This window comes from Equus przewalskii, chromosome 1 (genome assembly GCF_037783145.1).
Source record: "Equus przewalskii isolate Varuska chromosome 1, EquPr2, whole genome shotgun sequence".
NCBI classification, from domain to species: domain Eukaryota; kingdom Metazoa; phylum Chordata; class Mammalia; order Perissodactyla; family Equidae; genus Equus; species Equus przewalskii.
In genome coordinates, this window is record NC_091831.1 from 150,009,745 (window position 1) to 150,017,903 (window position 8,159).

An 8,159-nucleotide genomic window follows, 5' to 3' on the forward strand; every position below is an offset into this window, starting at 1 on the left:
ACGTCCTCACAGCCCATGTGCCTCCCACTCAGAAAAAGACATCTGAACGTAGGTCTTCCCAGAGCAGAATATTGCCTTGGGTGTCTGTCTTTTTCATTTTATTGTGTTTGGGTGATGAGGATTAGAATAAAATTTTCCTACATTTCTGGATCCTTTTGTATCTAGAAATACGTAACTGTGAAATACTTCATTTCCTTTCTTAATCTTTCAGGGTCCTGACTGTAAACCCAGACTGGTCACGATTCACAGAATGTGAGTGTAATACCACGGTGAACTCTCAGAGCAGTTGATGACACCAGCTGATTAACGTTCATTATCTTTGTTCAGGTTTCAAATATTTTATCAAGGTCATCCTCTCTAGCTTTTTGAGATTAAACAGAAAGAAGCTACTATATGACTCCAGTCTTCCAGCTTGAACCCAGAATGTGAATCAATGCCTTAGCTGGTGCCCATGACAATCCCATAGCCACTCCTGAGTTGCGACCACACTAAGTGACAAAGTCTGTATTTACTGCTTCTAAGACATTACTTTTAAATCCTTTACATGCTGGAGCTTCTAATTTTGCAAGTCATGAGCATATTATATGTTCAATTTTCTGAGATTGCCCCAATTTTCATATATTTATTCTTTTCAATAAATGTGATTTGTTCGATGTTTAACAAAATAAATTTCATATTTATACTTTTGTCATTTCACGTAAGTTCCAAAATCAGAAACAACTATGTATTTATCAAACTGCATCTCTAAATTTTGTTTCTAAAATTCTTTAAAGTTGCAAGAAGTGTAAATGTGTACATCACTCACACCTTCACAACAAAGCTTTCACGGCATACCCACTATGTGCCAGGCCTGGGCCACGTGCCCTCAAGAAATTCACAACCAAATGCCATTTCAAGCATGAGGCTCTAATCAATTAAGAACTTAATAAATGACCTCTGGTCATCATAAGCTAATTTCTCTCTACTCTGTTGGGCAGAAGCTGTAACAAATGGCCCAGGTCAACTACTTGACAAGGAGAGCGGCCAGGAGAACAGAGGGATCTAGCAAAACAACTTATTTCTGCCTTCATTTATTTCCCCAAAACCTCTTTTAAAGTTTGCAGCTAAGAGGAGGACAAGCAGTTAGGGACCTCAGCCATAATGCCCACTTGTTCACAGATTGGTAAGAAAAAAGGGACTCAGTTTCCCCAGAAGATCATCAACAAAGGAAAAGAATGGCTTTCTCTTCCTTATTCCCCCGGGAGCTTGGACTAATAGGCTTATGTTTTGTGCACTAGGTTCCAGAAGCTGTTACCTGTCAACTAAGGCAAGGGGGTTGATGTAAGCTGGGCTGATAAGGGGAGGGGAGAGAGAGAAGACGGCTGCATAGAGAAGAAAAAAGTGATAAGAGAATAGTAGAAAGAAAGTGATGAGGTCAGGATCACAGAATCCCAAACCGGAAGTGCAAACCCACTTCTCCAACTCTTTCTTAAAACATGAAGAGACTGAGGCAAAATGACAGAAGTGGGACTAGAGCCTGGCTCTTCTGATTCTCTGAGCTTCTGTCTCCACAGTTACTTCTTAACAGTGTGATTTTGAGGATTCTGAGAAACTTTGTTTTCAGTATAACTATGTACGACAGAGCACCTTGCACTGTGCGCAACTCTGTAAATATTTAATGACACGCACCTAGGCAACGATGATAAATCCAATCATATCAGTATTAGCACAAAGGTTTCCTCAGGTCCCTAGTAGTTTTCGGTAAGGAAGAGTCAACGACAAGGGCAACAGTGAGGGTAGAGAGCCTTGTAAAGCTCTGTTGTTTATTTTGAGTCTGGAACTCCTCTTGGTTTCAGAGTCCTTTTTCCTCAGGTTTTCTCCCTAATAGCTGCTGTGTGAGATGCAAATGGTGGTTGAGAGGAGAGGGAGACTTCCAAAAACAAATGAAATAATGATTTTTAGCTTCTCAGGGTCAAGGGCATGGGCAGCAATCTAACCAGTGGTAGCTGCTTGCGGAGGAGCTGGAATCCAAAAGAGAAATCTATCTGGGAAATGCCTGGCATAGGGAATTCCATAAAATTTTGATGAATAAATAAATAACCCTGCCTCTTGCTCCATCTCTCACAGCACAGTCCCAGGCATAGAGGAGAGGCTTAAACACGCAAAAGGAAAAGAAGAAGAAAAAAGTGGAGAATAAAATAATAACGTATTGGTTTCTCTATTACCTGTATGTCCAGTTTAAAGGAGACCTATTTAAAAGCTAGGAGTGTCTCTGCTAAAACTGTTATTTAAACATCCAAGAACTGTTACGTAAGCACCCAGTGGCTGACGGAAGGTGGAGTAACAAAAGGCGGACAAGTTGAGCCAAAGACGAACAGAAGTGGGAGCTGTTCCATGTTTCTTGAGGCAAAGGGATTCCAGGATGGGAGGAGCTCAGGGCACCTGGAGATACCAGAAGTCCAGTCTCAGAGAGAAGAGGAGGAGGAGCCAGGTGGAGACGGAGGGAAGGAAGCTGCGCCAGCCCCACCCCTGCTCTGCAGGGCTCTGCACTGACCTGAGCCCCTGTAAACCCCGCGGCGGTGTCTGACCTTAACTGGCTCTGAGGAAGGAGAGCAAGGGCTTAAAGGAGAGGGAACAAAGGCAGTGAGTCACAATTTGTTTTTATACTGAGAGGTGAGCATCCAAACATCCAAGCAAACAGTGAGAAAGAAAACCCAATTTTTAGTCCAAAGAGATATCCAAAAACTCGCTTCTGACCCCTTTGACCTAGTGGGTTTTATCCAGTGGAGAACTTCACAAAGGCGGGGCTCTGGCTGTACCTCCTTAGAGCTTACAGCTATAAGACCACATGCTCTAATATCCCCATGTTAATTGATCTCTCCTATGAGACAGGTTCTTTAAGGGCAGGACCCGTGTCTGTTTCTTCTCGGAGTGCAGAGCACAGTGGTTTGCACATAGAGGCATTCTGTTTGTTGAATGACTCATGGAGGAAGGCTATTTCCATAGGATTTCTAAGAGATCTCTCATCTTTCCCCACTCAATGTATGCTTTACCCCAAAGCCAGATTAACCTTCATAACAGACAATCCTGAGTGTGTCATATCTGCACTCACAACTGTCCACAGTCCCCTAGTGCACACAGTTTTGTCAAGTCCACTGCCACTGGCTGATGTGCATGCCCACTCTACCATGCCAGCCTTGTCTCACACCCTCCCTTTAAACACCTTCTGCTTTCCACCCCCTACCAAACCGTTCAATAATTCCCAAACACTCTCCATGCTTCTTCAATTTGATACCTTTGTTCACACCTACCACCTGCCTGGAATAACAGCAGTAGGAAGACCAGATGAGGAGTCTAGACACTGGGCTCTAAACCCCACTTCTACTAGTTCATTAGCTACATGACCCAGGGCAATTTTTTTTTAGCCCCTGAGTCTCATTTCCCCATCTTTAAAATTAGATATCATGTTAACCCCACAGGGTTGTTGTAGAGAGAGATAAAATTAGATAACATTTAGGGGCTGGCTCCGTGGCCGAGTGGTTAAGTTCTCGTGCTCCCCTGCGGCGGCCCAGGGTTCGGATCCTGGGCATGGACATGGCACTGCTCGTCAGGCTACGTTGAGGCGGCGTCCCACATCCCACAACTAGAAGGACCTGCAACTAAGATATACAACTGTGTACGGGGGGGGGGGGGGGGTTGGGGGGGTTGGGGAGATAAAGCAGAGAAAAAAAGATTGGCATCAGTTGTTAGCCCAGGTGCCAATCTTTAAAAAAAAAAAAAAAATTAGATAACATTTGTGAAAGCACCAAGGCATCACAGGTTCCCAATAAATGTTTGTCCTTCCTCTTTATTACCCTTCAAGTTTGAGCACAACAATTAGCTGGTTACTGCAGGCAGAAGAGCCTTTCCCTCTTAACCTGAGCAAGTATTTGTGGGAGCTGTTCACGTAATAGTGAGGGAGGCTCCATCTCCACATCAGTCACGTCCACCTTGGAAGCAAATGGGCCCACAGATGACACAGCCACATGTCCTCAGACAGAGAAAGTTGGAGGAAGTCACTGAACATCCTAACAGTGACTTTCAGTCACTGAAAACCCTGACAGATAATCTAATCAGATTTGCTGTTTTAAAGATAAGGAAACCAAAGCCCAGTGAAGGGCCAAGACTGGACTCTTCCCTTTGTTCGTTACTCTTCACTATGCCGTGAAAAAGGGCCAATATTCACCAACCAGATGCACAAGAATGCCCTGTGCTGAGACTGGGACTGGAATTACAGGCCAAAGAGCTTCCTCAGAAGTGTCTAGTCCATTGGCTTGTTCTAGATAGGCATGCACCTTCCACTCACTCAACCTGTATTGGGCTCCTACAAAGTGTTGGGTCCACATCTATAAGGAGGATATTCAAATGCCTGAGACAGACATCGTCCTTCCATTAAGATTCACAACATAGCTAGGGAGGAGTCACTGATTTAAATAATTGCATGCAGTGTGGGAACTGTATCCACCCCACCATAGGAGCACCAAAGGACTGGGCGATGCTCCCTGGGAAAGCAGAACAGTCTTCACAAAGAAAGAGACAGATGAGTTGGGCCTTGAAGAACAAGCAGCTTGCTAAGTGTACAGGCATTGGGAAGGGCTTTCCCACTTGGTCATTGATTTTCATTGTGCAAACAATTGCAATAGCATTGAGGCTGCACACCTGTGTCCTCTGGTGACTGTCTTCTCATCACAACAGAAGATCCAGCTCCATAAAAGGCAGCCAAGGACGGTCCCAAGCTGTGCTAGTGTCAGGGATATTTTTGAGCCAAATGCCAGTTACCCAACATCTTCCCTAATTGATTTGTCTTATGCTGCTTACTTCCAAGGGTCTCTCATCACTTCCTATATTGCTGGGATTGAGATGGGTCTAGATAAGAGAAACCTGGACCTCAGGTATGGAAGGCTTCATCCAGAAAAAAGAAAGACGAAGCAAATGGGAAAGCTCTTAAGTCAGAAATAAGAGGATAACCTCTCAAAAGAAAAGACAGTTTTTCACAGTGGGCTGGTTGGGTATTCCAGGAAACAGATGCCAAAACAGAGTTAGGAATCCAAGAGATTTCCTGGCGGGAATACCTATGAAGGAGAAAGAGGGGAGAGAGTGGAAATAGGTAGGGAGAGGCTTCAGACAGTGATGGGGCCCTGACACCTTTGAATAGATAGGAACAGGAAGGAGGACTGGGTAAGACCTTGAGGTGCAAAGATTGCCCACAGAGGAGAAATGACTGGCCCTTGTACCCCACTAAGCTGAGTCATTGCCAGGGCTGCCTGGGCAGTGCCTGGTTCTAAAGCTGAGGAAGAACCCAAAGGAACCTGCCACTGACAGAGGGCCTCACAGCAGGTTCCCTCTTAAAAGGAGAGTTGAGCAACACATCTCCATGGCTGCTGAACACATGTATCATCCTGGCGTAAAAGAACTTAGAGGGAAGTTTACTGTGCTGATCAATAGTAGAAACTTGTTCTAAGTATGCAGGGAGGAAGCCCTGATCTTAAGACCACAGATTAATTGTAGGCTGTAATTTGTTAGCTAGTTATTGGTATACTGGTAGGAAAAACTCCATCACTAGTGTTTACTACTGGCCTGGGTTGAGGATAAAGCTTTTCTCCTGGAGCTCTTAGCTCTCTAGGAACCAAATTCTTTGGTTTAACAAGTCACTCAAGTGTTTGATCACTAATTGAAAAGAAATGTAAGTCAATGTTCCTAGCCAGATAGAGAAAGAGAGAATAAGGCAGGGAAAGAGGAACAATCCAGTGGACCTTGAGCGGCATGAGGACAGGATTCCATCGGTCTTTTTCTCCAATGAACGGCTAGCCACTCCCAATGTCTGCCACAGGGAGGCCCTCAATAAATAAGGGATGAATGAATGGATAAATGGACGAACAGATGAATGTCACCCACACCTTCAGATAAAACAGCTCTCTCTTGCACTCATCCCTTCCTGTGGTTAGCTCCTCAGACATATTAATTTCAATTCTATTTTCTTTACATGCTACGCTGTATCTGTGGGGGTTCAGGGGTAGAGAACAGAATCCTTTCTAATTAGTTTAGGTGAGAAGGGATTTATTTCAAGGTATTAAATGGCTTGTAGAATCATTGTGGGGGCTGAAGAAACAGGGTTTGGGTTGCGTTGTCAGGAAAGACTCCTGAAATGCACCGCAGAACTGGCCCATCAAGGGAGCTGCTGCCTCACCTACAACCAGGAGGCTTCCTCCTCCAGACCCTCACTGCACTGCAGTGACCAGGAAACTGCTGAGATCCGGAATCCTCCATGGCTGCCAGCTCCAGATCGCACCACACCTGCTCCCACATGAATGAATGCCTCCCACTCTGCCTCTCACCACCTATGAAAGTAACAGACTCTGGAAGGGCCAAATGCCTTCACGTGCTTGTTGGCTCTCTGAAGCAAAAGAAGCATGAGCCCCAGCCCATGTCTGTCTTCCAAATCTATGTGAGTGTCCATGATTGGTCAATCTTGAACGCCCTCGAGAAGCCTAGCTTCCAGGGAGTTGGGAAAATGTAGTCTTTAGCCTTCCAGCCTCAGGAGAGAAGAAAGCACTCTGGAAGGAGGGCAGAAGGAACTGATGAGCATTCCACCCTATCCTTCTTGGAGGAAACCTCAGCGAAGGTCTTAACTTCTATCAATGGCAGACTAGGCACCTTCAGTACCTAAGATAGTGTTGTCTCCTCACGTGTGAAGAGATTAAAAACTTCTGTGCATTTTCTATGGAGCTATAAAATCAGGAGTCGTTGGTCATTAGTTGTCTTCCACAAAGGGACCTCACCTACGGGCTTCGGCTCCCTGGATGCTCCATTCAGAAAGCCACAAAGTCACTGATGTCACCCTGTAATCATGACTTTTGTGAGGTTACATAGCAACCCTTCAGTCATTCATTGCAACCCCAAACCACAACTTCTGGGTTTGACCTTGGTGTTCTTGTGTCTTCCACGTCTCCATGTAGATAGTTCTGTTGCAACCATTACAACCTGGTTGACATTACTCAGTAAAAATATATTTATTGAACACTCACTGCCTGCCAAGCACTGTCTGAACATGTAAGAGGCAGGTTGAATAAGTATGATTCGTGATGTACCCAGAACTGTTTTTGTCTCCCATGGTCCCTTAATGGTTTCCTCAGTGGGTTAAACTTCCCTGCCCCTGGATAAAAACTCTAGCAGGTGTTGTGTCTTTTCTGCTCACTTCTAGGTCATAAACAGCATTGGAGTCACTTTGAGCCACAAAGACATTCTCACTTTGGTAGTAATAATGTCCAGTCCCATGTAATAATCAAGAGGCTGAACTCAGCTTAGTGTTGAATCCTCTGTCCTTGGGTCTGCCTCAGGCTGGAAGCCCACAGTGTGGAAGGAGGTTTGACACTTCAGCTCTCCTCTTCCTATCACACTCCCCCCCGCCTCCCTCACTGTCAGACCTGAAAGAGAGGAGGCAGGGGAGGGATGGGGGATAGGATAATACTTACTTGGCTGAATGGCTTTGTGCTCTCTGGGTCTGGCACATGGCTAGCGCTGGTGTCCCCAGGTAGAAGAACTCTTGGCCTCAGTAAGTGCCTTTGCAGTTCTTCATGAGTCTCTTGCTAGTCCCCATTGACTTGGTAAAGACATCTCTATTTTTGGTAGCCTCTTACAGCTCTTCCTTCATCCCCTGGGCATTGAGCAACGCACCTCTGGCCCTTTTCGGTGCAGTTTCTCCTCTCCTCTTGACAGAGGACCTCTCCTATTGGAGACGACTCCACCTCATCTCTCTCCTGAGTGGCCTTTATCTAGTCCATGGGAAATGGGGCAAGTGTTAAGGCATCCTTGCCCTGAAAATTCCTTGATCTGGTTGAAGCGGCTGAGAGACATGAGACATGTCCTCAGGGTTATTTTTCTGTAAATCTGCAGAGGGTGGGAAGGTGATGGGTTCTGTTTCATACTCCCTTTGTTAGCTGATAACTATCATGTTGGTGTCTCAGTCAAAATAGGCAGGAATGGCCCCAGTGTAACATCCTGCAATGCATGCTTTCTAATGTCCCTTCACAGAGATTTGCCCTGACCTTCCCGCCCCGTTTACACAGTGAGTTTCTCAGCAATAGAAATCATGCTTGCATTGTTCTTCTCTCCCATCAGTATCCATCCCCTTCACATCCTTC